The sequence below is a fragment of the Hemitrygon akajei genome, chromosome 9 (assembly GCF_048418815.1).
Source record: "Hemitrygon akajei chromosome 9, sHemAka1.3, whole genome shotgun sequence".
In the NCBI taxonomy this organism is placed as follows: Eukaryota; Metazoa; Chordata; class Chondrichthyes; order Myliobatiformes; family Dasyatidae; genus Hemitrygon; species Hemitrygon akajei.
In genome coordinates this window covers 124,711,126-124,723,842 of record NC_133132.1, presented here as the reverse complement: position 1 = coordinate 124,723,842, position 12,717 = coordinate 124,711,126, and positions in this window count along the sequence as shown.

Genomic DNA, 12,717 nt, shown 5'->3' with positions numbered 1-12,717 from the left:
CACATGAAAAAACTCCACACAGCTAATGTGTGAAAAAGAACTATCATTCAAAGAATAAAAAAGTAAACAAACAACACACAGAGCACTAATCGCAGAGTCCCTGAAAGTAAGTCCACAGGAGAGAACAACACACATTCACAATTAACAGTTCCACAGCAGAGCTCAAATCTATACCAGAACTCATGCTGCAAAACCTTAATAATCAAATAAAATGCAAGAAGAAAGATTCATAAAGGTCACAATGCACCAGGGTAACAAACACATCTGCTTCATTCTATTGTGGCCAAATTAACTTATTCTTTGAATTTCTAGCTCTCGACTCCCATCAAAGTTCTGTCAACCAAGGTAAAGAGATGTGAAAAAGGAACCTCCTGAAAATGTGAGTTGTAAGACGTCTGTACCTACATGCTTGAGATGTTGCTCTAACCAAGTTTCTCATTGTACTTGTTCCTTACTGTACTTGTGCACATGACAGTAAGCTCAACACAACTTCAGACATTCAGTAAGGTAATGAAACATAAACTTGATGTCAAGCCTATGCTCTGTAAACTCTGGAAAGACTACTTTGCTTTGTTGTCACCTGCTTATCTTCACACACTTGAGCATACGACTCATGCCCACAGCTGCACAGTGAAAGGAAGAGGAAGAATTGAGAATCAAGTTAGAAGATAAGGACAAGAAGGTCTCATCAGATGTACTACAGAAGTCCAGTTAACACTTCTTGTTGACTGAAGATGAGATCCTTCAACACTGCTCAGTGAATGAGGCATTTCTTTGCCCACCTGAGCAAGAACAGGGCAACAGACGGCCAAGGTCTGTAGAGAGACAACTAATATCGTGCTTCACATATTCCTGGAAGTAGCCATGCTCAGCAAAAGATATCTAATCCCTTTTCCTTCATATTCAGAGACATCACTACTGGTAAATACCTCTCCATTAACATCCAATGTTTTATAGAAAATTAACAGGATTAAGCACATTGACCCACAAAGCATTTTACAAAGGCAACACGAGTGAATCTACAGGTGCTGGAAATAAATAAAAAACAAAAAACACAAAATGCTGGCAGAACTCAGCAGGCCAGACAGCATCTATGAGAGGAGGTAATAACGACGTTTCGGGCCGAAACCCTTCATCAGGAGTGAAGTAACATGGGATGGTCGAGGGGGGGGGGGGTAAGAGGTGGGGGGAGGGATAAAGTAGAGAGCTGGGAAGTGATAGGCTGGAGGGAAATGGGCTAGGGGGAAGGTGGAGACTTATGGGAAATAAAAGAGAAAGAAAGATAGGGCTGGGGGAGAGATTATAGTGAGGGGGAAAAGAGAGAGAAAGAGAACCAGACTAAAATAATAGATAGGGATGGGGGTAAGGGTGAGGGGCAGGGGTATCAACGGAGGTCAGTGAGTTGGATGTTCATGCCGGCAGGTAGGAGGCTACCTAGGCAGGAGATAAGGTATTGCTCCATTGACCTGCGTGTGGCCTCATCTTGACGGTAGAGGAGGCCATGGACAGACATGTCAGAGTGGGAGTGGTCTGTGGAATTGAAGTGTGTGGCCACAGGGAGATCCCGCCACTGCTGGAGGACTGAGCGCCGGTGTTCGGCAAAACGGTCTCCCAGTCTGCGGCGGGTCTCCCCAATGTATAAATGGCCACATCGGGAGCACCGGATACAGTATATCACTCCAGTTGACTCGCAGGTGAAGTGGTGCCTCACCTGAAAGGACTGTCTGGGGTCTGGGATGGTGGTGAGGGAAGAAATGTGGGGGCAGGTGTAGCACTTCTTCTGTTTGCAGGGATGAGTGCCCGGAGGGAGGTCAGTGGGGAGGGATGGGGGGGATGAATGGACAAGGGAGTCGCGTAGGGAGCGATCCCTGTGGAAAGCCGAGAGTGGGGGGAGGGGAAGACGTGGCTGGTGGTGGGATCACGTAGGAGGTGGCGGAAGTTACGGAGGATTATGTATTGGATCTGTAGGCTGGTAGGGTGATAGGTGAGGACCAGGGGGACTCTATCCCTGGTGGGCTGGCGGGGGGATGGGGTGTGGGCAGAGGTGCATGAAATACGGGAGACGCGATGGAGGGCAGAGTTGAAAGTGGACGAAGGGAAGCCCCTTTCTTTAAATAAGGAAGACATCTCCTTTGTCCTAGAATGAAAGGCCTCATCCTGAGAGCAGATGTGGCGGAGGTGGAGGAATTGAGAGAAAGGGATAGCATTTTTGCAGGAGACAGGGTGGAAGGAGGAATAGTCTAGGTAGCTGTGGGAGTTTGTCGGCCATGTGGAGCAATCTATGTTCCAAGCCTACACCGGTATCTGTCCTCCTCTTTTCTTGCGTTATACTGACTACTGTATTGGTGCTGCTTCCTGCATGCATGCTGAGCTCATCGACTTCATTAACTTCGCCTCCAACTTTTACTCTGCCCTCAAATTCACCTGGTCTATTTCCGACACCTCGCTCCCCTTTCTAGATCTTTCTGTTTCTATCTCTGGAGACAGCCTATTCACTGACGTCTACTACAAACCTACTAACTCCCACAGCTACCTAGACTATTCCTCCTCCCACCCTGTCTCCTGCAAAAATGCTATCCCTTTCTCTCAATTCCTCTGCCTCCGCCGCATCTGCTCTCAGGATGAGGCCTTTCATTCTAGGACAAAGGAGATGTCTTCCTTATTTAAAGAAAGGGGCTTCCCTTCATCCACTATCAACTCTGCCCTCCATCGCGTCTCCCGTATTTCACGCACCTCTGCCCTCACCCCATCCCCCTGCCAGCCCACCAGAGATAGAGTCCCCCTGGTCCTCACCTATCACCCTACTAGCCTACAGATCCAACGCATAATCCTCCGTAACTTCTGCCACCTCCTACGTGATCCCACCACCAACCACATCTTCCCCTCCCCCCCTCTCGGCTTTCCGCAGGGATCGCTCCCTATGCGACTCCCTTGTCCATTCATCCCCCCCATCCCTCCCCACTGACCTCCCTCCGGGTACTCATCCCTGCAAACGGAAGAAGTGCTACACCTGCCCCCACACTTCTTCCCTCACCACCATCCCAGGCCCTAGACAGTCCTTTCAGGTGAGGCACCACTTCACCTGCGAGTCAACTGGGGGTGATATACTGTATCTGGTGCTCCCGATGTGGCCATTTATACATTGGGGAGACCCGCCGCAGACTGGGAGACCGTTTTGCCGAACACCGGCGCTCGGTCCTCCAGCGGTGGCGTGATCTCCCTGTGGCCACACACTTCAATTCCACAGACCACTCCCACTCCGACATGTCTGTCCATGGCCTCCTCTACCGTCAAGATGAGGCCACACGCAGGTCGATGGAGCAATACCTTATCTCCCGCCTAGGTAGCCTCCTTCCTGCCGGCATGAACATCCAACTCACAGACCTCCGTTGATACCCCTGCCCCTCACCCTTACCCCCATCCCTATCTATTATTTTAGTCTGGTTCTCTTTCTCTCTCTTTTTCCCCCCTCACTATAATCTCTCCCCCAGCCCTACCTTTCTTTCTCTTTTATTTCCCATAATTCTCCACCTTCCCCCTAGCCCATTTCCCTCCAGCCTATCACTTCCCAGCTCTCTACTTTATCCCTCCCCCCACTTCTTATCCCCCCTCGACCATCCCATGTTACTTCACTCCTGATGAAGGGTTTCGGCCCGAAACGTTGTTATTACCTCCTCCCATAGATGCTGTCTGGCCTGCTGAGTTCTGCCAGCATTTTGTGTTTTTTGTTTTTTAAAGCATTTTACAAATTTACTGGAGTGTGGGGACCATCCTTCATTTGTTTGGACCAGTTCAGCTCTACCAACACTGAAGAATTCTACTAAATATACTTTTTCTGAACTCGATCACTGCAATCCACAGCCTGTAATTTTCCTGTGAAAGTTGCAGTTTTGAACCATCTGAACGACCTGCCGTTTCTGCTGTATCCTGAAGGATTCGCCGAGCTGGACTCTCAAAGTTCAGGTACATCTGCTCGGCCATTGCTGCAGGTGGCTTTTGACTTGACTGAAACTTCAGGCCAGATTAAAGTGGCGGTACCCTGGCCTGACGATAGCCTGTTGTTTAGCTGATCTAAGTGCTGAGACAGATGAAAAAGATTAAGGCATCGAGGCTGAGAGCAAAGGACGAACCAGTGTTCAGCTCACTACTCGAAGAGGCTTTACTCACCTCAGCACTGAACTGACTGTGCAGCTGCGGACTCACTTTTGGGAACTCCATGGTTCCCATACTGTGCATTATTCGTTGACTTTTTAATTGCTTGCACAATTTACTCTTCGTTTGCAATTTGGATGTTTAAAAGTCTTTGTTGTATGGGTTTTTTTCACGGATACTAACATTTTTCTATGTTTTGTGGCTGCCTGCAAGAAGATGAATCGCAAGGTTGTATATGGTATACGTACAGTACTTCGATAACATACTTTGAACTTTAAACTTCTCCAGGACAAGGCATCATCTTGACTAACAGGGTTTCAGCATGACACAGGAAACTGCAGATGCTGGAATCTGGAACAATAAAGAACAAATTCAACAGGCCAGGCAGCATTGGTACAGGGAAATGGACAGTTAATGTTTTGTGTTGAGGCTCTTCATCTGGACTGAAAAGTTGAGGGGAGATAGCCAGTATAAAAACTAAAGGGAATGGGGATGACCAAGAGCTAACAAGCAGTAGGTGTATCCAGGTGAGGAAGGGTGACAGGCAGATGCAGGAACAGAGTGTGGAAACAACACCACAAACTGGGACATGACAGGTGGAGGTAGCAAAGGTCTGCAGATGATGGAATCTGATAGAATAGGAATGTGGAGTATTGAATCAAGTGAGGGACTTTGTACCTCTTCTTCTTCGGTTGTCCATTAGAATCCAATAATGATGTCCACCCCTTTAACGGTGAGATCTTTGATGACTGTACAGTCCTATCCTGGACCCACAAGTTCTATTGCAGGTGGGACATGTATATGTGGTAGTGATGGCAACCATGGCTGCATTTCTCCTGGCTCTCTTCTGCTGTCTTCTGGTTGTTCTTTTCATCTCCTAAATACGAACCCCATCCCTACACAGCTGTCGCCAAGTGTTACGGTCGGCAGCAACATCCTCCAGGTCCTCACGTCTGATCTTGCACTCCCTTAAAGCATTCTTCATCTGATCCTTATAGCACTTCTTCAGCCCTCCAGCTGAGCGTCAACCATGATGTAGATGGCTGTATAACACTCTGCGGGGTAGCGGAAAGGGGGACATCCTTATCATGTGCCCCAGCCACTGCAACTGACGCTGGGTGATCATGGCCTCGATACTTCTGCAGTTGTTTTTTACAAGTATTTCAGTGTGAGGCACCCGCTCATGCCAAGCAATTTCCAGGATGCGCTGAAGGTAACTTATGTGGAAATGCTCTAAGGACTTGATGTGATGGCTGTAGGTTACCCAAGCTTCACAGCTACAAAGAAGGGCTATGCTTTGTACCTATAGCTCCATAGAAGTACCTTCACCACAAACATTGCAGAGGTTCAAGAAGATGAAATCTTCTGGATATTTAGGCATAATAAATAAATCTCTTCCTGTCAACAATGTTACATTGCAGAGAAATACATTAAAACTAAGTTCCTCATTGCATCATAGTTCAATGTCCAAAACTGATCATCCCAGCACCACTGTGATAATAACTCAGGATCTTATATCAAGATTCCAAAGAATAGTTTTGCAAAACATTAAGTTAAATAACATATTAAATGGCAATCTCTCAACTGTGTTCATTCTCGGCAGCACCTGGTTTGCAGGTGCATTGGTTGTTGTTCTGCTTCTATACTGTTCTTCATCAGAGGCTGGATTCATACAGTTCCAGATCTGCTCATTGCTAGTGTAGGAAATTGCAGGTATCTTCTTAAGATGACCTTCATCATCTCTGGATTGGATATGTGATCTCAAATATTGTCATCTGGAATGTGAACTTGCAAATTCCTGCTTTATTGAGTCATTTCCACTTTGGAATTTGCAATCCTAGTAATCTGTTTAAGAATGGATGCTCTGTGATTTCTTATTGCCCCTTCCACGTCAGTAGTTCAAAAGTATTCGTCCTCCTTTGGTTAGTACTTAGTAGAACCTCCTCTCACAGCTAATACAGATAGTAGTTTTTTTTTGGACAAGTCTTCATTAGCTTTGCATGCGAAAGGAACTGGATTTGCCCATTCCTCCTTGCTGTGCCAAGTTAGTTGGGGAGCAGTGCTAGGCAGCAATCTTGAGATCTTGTCAGAGATATTCAATTGGGTTGAGGTCAGGACTCTATCTGGGCCACTCAAGGACATAAATTTTGTTCATTTTAAGCCAATTCATGGATGTTCTGGCAGTGTGCTTTGGGTTGTTGTACTGCTGAAAGATGAACTTCCTCTCCAGTTTAAGCTTTCTGACAGAGGCTAGCAGGTTTTTATTCAGGTTCTCTATGTATTTAGCAGCATTCATCTTTTTATTAATCCAGACCAGATTTCCAGTCCTACTGCTGAAAAACATCCCCCAAGCATGATACCAGCTCCACCATACTTTAAAGTAGGGATGGTGTTTCCTGGCTGATATGCAGTATTAGATTTACATCACACATGCTGCTTAGTGTTAAAGCCAAGAAGTTCCACTTCAGTCTCATCTGACCACAAGACCTTCTTCCACATTTTCACAATACCTTCTAAGTGACACATAGCAAAGTCTTTATGTGCAAAGATATGCATTTTTTTTTAGCCAAGGTTGCTTCTTGGCTAAATATCCTAGTAAGGTAATATACAGTATTGCTCATGAGGAAAGTTCGTGTGGTAATTACAAAGGGGATGAATATTTTTTTCAGCCTCACAATTTTTTTTTTATTTTTTAGTAAATTGTTGACAGGTTTTTGGATTTTTTCTTTTGATTTGACATGTTGCACAATGTTTTATAGATCAGCTCAAAACCATATTTCAATATATTTTAAATTTAGAAAATGAGACAGTATATGGATGGATATAACTGTGGGGGTGAATATTTTTTCAAGACACTCTAAGAGATGCAAGTAGCTTATCTTATATGAGCTTGCTATCTTATATGTGCTATTGGTGTCTTGTGCTGTGTGTGACTGTTGGTACCGAGTCTTGGACCTTGGCCCCAGAGTAACATTGTTTTGTTTGATTGTATTCATGGGTATTCATGTATGGCTGAATGACAATTAAACTTGAACTTGAACTAGCTTTAGCTGATACTGGCACTTAGTGAAGTTGCATTTCATGAAATAAGCACAGATGCGGTGCTACTGGGCACGATAGTCATGAAGGTGAAGTGAGAGTGTAAAGTTTATATACAGGCCGCAACTGGTCGAAAGGCATGGATTAGTCTTTGATTACAATTACTGTGGACATTTTACAATGTCATCCGGTTTTACCAAGCACCACCCAAACCCTGTACTCACTGGGTAACTCCCAATGGGATTACAAACCTAGTGTTTCCCTTTACAAACTGACACACAGCTTTAGGCTGCAAGGGAAAAGAGAAGAAAGAATTTAAAAGTTAATTGCTGCCTTGATACTTAACATATTCAGCATAATGCAATGATCCATTTACACCTGCTGTTTGACTTCTATGACAATGAAAATTTGATTGTTATAATAAATTTCCAATTTCTATTCCAAGAAATTTATTAGGAAATGCAAATGAAGTGCTGGAGGAATGAAAGAATTATTTCCACTCCATTTTTATGAGATAAAACATTATTCATTTTCATGAAGGTCATTAATTTTGAAATCAGTAGAAAAGAATCCATGACTACTTATAGTAACCTAAGTTTTGACACTTGATTGGACATATGAAGTCGTAATAATGCTGCACATTTTGATTTGTGCAATCAGTCCTTAAAGGACTCTTAATACTTGTTAATGTCCTATTGCATAAACTAGAATGGAAAGCAAATAAACTTGAAAAGATTATTCACTCAAATATTCATTTTATATTCATTACAAATTCTTACAACAGTGTCTTCACTTCAGAATTTGTTAATTGGTTATAAAATGCTTTGAGTAATTTTGAGTTTGTGAAAACTGCCTTAACTTTAAGATTCAAGATTTTTATCGTCGTTCTTCCGTACGTGAGTTTAAAGGAAAATAAAATGATTGTTACTCTGGATCTGATGCAGCATAAAAAACACATTAAATATAAATATAAAAGCAATCCTATAAAATACAATGTACAAGTAACTATTGAGATTGGGTGTATATACATAAGATTAGCTCATATACATAATCTGATTGTGTGTACATAAAGTGGCTCTAGCTACAGGGGTATTTGAACATAAGGATTGACATAAGGATTATCAGGTAACAAAGTGACTCTTGGCAAAAGAAATGTTTCCAGATAGCACCAGCGCATGAAAAACCTTCATTCCCTTCTGTTTTATTTACTGTTGTCTGACTTCTATTAACACAGTTTGACACATACGCTATTTCACATATTATGTTTGTGTCAAAATTCTTCTAATAGATCCACTTATGTCAGCATTAATTTGTCTATAATTTTAGCAAAACATTCAGGTATTGGAAGAAATTTCCAACTATTTCAATTTATTATCCATTTCTGGTGCATCAGGAGGCCAATTTAATTTGAAGGCCAGGTGTATGTAGCTCAGCTAGTGGATCAGCAAAAACATCAATTTGTGGGTTCTTCAGATCAAAGCACACAATCAATATGCAATGCTGAGAGAATGCTGTACAGCTGAAGAGCCAAAGTGAAGCCCTCTCTGCTCTTTTAGGTAGATATAAGCAATCCCTTAACATTATATGATGGATTTGATGTTCCTCTCTCCCATGTCCAACATGATGCAACTTACATTACTGCCTATTATTTGTGAGCTGTTAATATTGGCTGTAATGCTCTTTGGTATTTCCTAATATAAATGTATGAATCCATATTTCTTTTTCCCTTCACTCCCACTCAGCAAAGGTTCTTTCAGGAATATGCCAAGGTATTTTATATGCTTTCCCATCCCCCATTTGTTCTTGGCTGCCTATTGTTCAGAGATGATGTTTGGTCCATTGGTAGCTCAAGAACCGTAAACATAAATGAGGTATTTAAAATCAAGTCCAGTTCCTACTGACGTGCTGGTGGTGTATGAATGTTTTGATTGTAGCCTGCTCTATAATATTATTTGAAAAGCTTTTTCTACAAGTGTTTTGAAAATGACAAACTGCAAATAAATGTAAGCTCTTCTGTTTCCTAATAAGAGGAAGAAAGAAAGTGGCAGAAAATCTATGATCATTAAAACATGGTATGTCGATTTCTCAAATAAGTTGAAATCTATGAAGAGTAGCAAAGATAAGAAAAGCAATTTTACAACTGAACGATTTGAAAAGGTTAATATTTATTTGATAACTACTGGTATACGGAGCAGTGAAATGTTCAGAAAATTTATCCCCAAATAACTCAAACAGGGCAGCTTTGCGTTCTTCTGGGATGTTACAAAGACAAATAAAATGTGATCACGTTCTACTTCAGTGAGCATTTCTCTAAGTTTAAATAGTTCATATATGACCACGATTGTTTCAAAATGCCACCATACTCGAATGTAGCGGCCACTCTAGGTCCATTCAAAGGTGCTTTTGTACTCTTGTCTTTTGCATGATCACAGGTCACAGTTTGCTGCTAAGAAGATCAGTGAGATAGTGAAGGAGCTAGACTTATAGTGTCCCATTGTTGTGTTGTTGCCTGGACTTATTGTGTGCTGCTGTGCTGAGAAAGTGCAGAGTGTAAGTGACTGACTTGGATGTTTACATCGTGATCACAAGACCCCATTGGACAATGGCAATGTAAAATACAGCAAATCCATTTCACTCTTCCATTGGTGAGATCAACGGCGGGGAGCTGTGTTGCCTCATTCTGGTGAGGACTAGGACTAGACTGATGCCGGGGGATAGGGGTGGTGTCACTTGTGGCAGTTGTCCAGGGGAAGAGACGCCAAGGCAGTGCTGCTCTCTGGTTTGCGTTTTGTGCTGCTCTCCAGTGTTTGCTTGCCAGAAGAGCAAGCTGGATCAGGTCAATTTACCATCAATCTAGTCAGGCCACACAGAGACTTACTATTTTATTCTCTTTGTGACTATATGATATGTGCTATTTGTGCTATGTGCAACATGCTGTATGCTGTTGGTAATGTGGTTTGCACCTTGGGCCCAGAGGAAGGCTACTTCGTTTGACTATATTTATGTATGGTTGAATGACAATTAAACTTGGACTTGATGGAGGTATGAATGATTAGGTTAGTTAGTATTTTATTTTGAGTGTATCCCAAAAGAATTAATAGAACTTAACAAATTATCCTGAATTACGAATAAATTCTCAGAACTTCATCTTTCACACAACCCATCCATTTCTTGCAGTAATTTTCCATGCATATATAAAGCTAGATAAGAAGTTTCAGAACAGGGACATAACAATTATTTATTAGTTTTGCCATCACTGGGCAGCTGGGGTATGATAAGCAAGAGCTATATTTATTTGATATTTTATATCCTGGAGAGAAATCCAATCTATCCTATTTATTGTCTGCACTTTTTAAGGTTTTCAAGACTTTGTGAGAACTACATAACTGATAGAACTCTGCATATTTTAAGTAAGAAGAAAAAAGTAACAAATGTCTGAGTGAAAGGACGAGCAGATGCAATTACTTGACTTTCATGAAGTGTTATCTATGATTAATTGAACAGAACACTTTGGCATCTTTTTAATATTTTCAAGCATTTGCAGTTTTTCCATAGTCTTTGATAACTGCATTTTTAATTATCAATATAAAGATAAAAATATTCAGTTCCAATGTTACATTTAATAAATTCAAATATGACTCAGCTCCTGGAGCTCCTGCAAGGAATTAACCATTTAGTTTAACTGAAAATTTTGACTTGGGAATTTCATTGTGCAGCACCAAATTTAATTAAAGGTGGTGTCTGACAACAGTATTTACACCAGGAGAGTTTGCATAGGCTTGGTGGAAGGAAATTGTAATTAAATAACCAATTCCTCAAACTTTTGTTGTTTGTTTGTTTGTTTGTTTGTTTGTTTATTTATTTATTTATTTATTTATTTATTATGTCTGTTACTTATACCTAAACAATCTTCTTGTTGAGTGGCCAGTTCTCTCATTGGCTGTTTTGTATTAGAACATAGAACATAGAAATCTACAGCACATTACAGGCCCTTCAGCCCACAATGCTGTGCCAACCATATAACTTACTCTAGAACTGACTAAAGTTTTCCTACCGCATAGCCCTCTGTTTTTCTAAGTTCCATGTACCTATCTAAAAGTCTCTGCTTCTACCACTCACTCACCGGCAGCTCATTCCACACACTCACTACTCTGTATGAAAAACTTACCTCTGACATCCCCTTGTTATCTATTTCCAAGCACCTTAAAACACTGCCCTCTCATGTTAGCCATTTCAGCCCTGGGAAAAAGCCTCTGACTATCCACACAATCAATGCCTCTCATCATCTTATACACTTCTTCTGGGTCAGCTCTCATCCCCTGTCAGTCTAAGGAGAAAAGACCAAGTTCATAGGTAGGAAAGGGGAAGAGGTCCCGAAACGAGAGTATAGGGAGTTAGGAAGGCAGTTAAGAAGAAGGACCGCAAAGGTAGTAATCTCGGGATTACTGCCTGTGCCATGCGACAGTGAGAGTAGGAATGGAATTAGGTGGAGAATGAATGCGTGGCTGAGGGATTGGAGCAGGGGGCAGGGATTCAAGTTTCTGGATCATTGGGACCCCTTCTGGGGCAGGTGTGACCTGTTCAAGAAGGACGGGTTACACTTGAATCCTGGGGGGACCAATATCCTAGCGGGGAGGTTTGCTAGGGCTACAGGGCAGACTTTAAACTAGTAAGATGGGGGGTGGAGGGAATCAATTTGAGGAAACTATGGGAGAGGAGGTTAGTTCACCAGTAGAGCAAGTAAGTAGACAGTGTGTGAGGGAGGAAAGGCAGGTGATGGAGAAGGGATGCGCTCAGCCCGAAGATGTAGGGGAGAAGAAAGAAAAGGATAATAAATTTGAATGCATTGTTAGGGATGAAAAGAGAGGAGGAGGTGGAGAGTATCTTAAATGTATCTATTTTAATGCTAGGAGCATTGTAAGAAAGGTGGATGAGCTTAAAGCATGGATTGATACCTGGAATTATGATGTTGTAGCTATTAGTGAAACATGGTTGCAGGAAGGGTGTGATTGGCAACTAAATATTCCTGGATTTAGTTGCTTCAGCTGTGATAGAGTAGGAGGGGCCACAGGAGGAGGTGTTGCATTGCTTGTCCGAGAAAATCTTATGGCGGTGCTTTGGAAGGATAGATTAGAGAGCTCCTCTAGGGAGGCTATTTGGGTGGAATTGAGGAATGGGAAAGGTGTAGTAACACTGATAGGAGTGTATTATAGGCCACCTAATGGGGAGCATGAGTTGGAAGAGCAAATGTGTAAGGAGATAGCAGATATTTGTAGTAAGCACAAGGTGGTGGTTGTGGGAGATTTTAATTTTCCACACATAGATTGGGAAGCTCATTCGGTAAAAGGGCTGGATGGTTTAGAGTTTGTGAAATGTGTGCAGGATAGCTCTTTGCAACAATACATAGAAGTACCGATTAGAGATGGGGCAGTGTTGGATCTCCTGTTAGGGAATGCAATAGGTCAGCTGACAGATGTATGTGTTGGGGAGCACTTCGGGTCCAGTGATCACAATAGCATTAGCTTC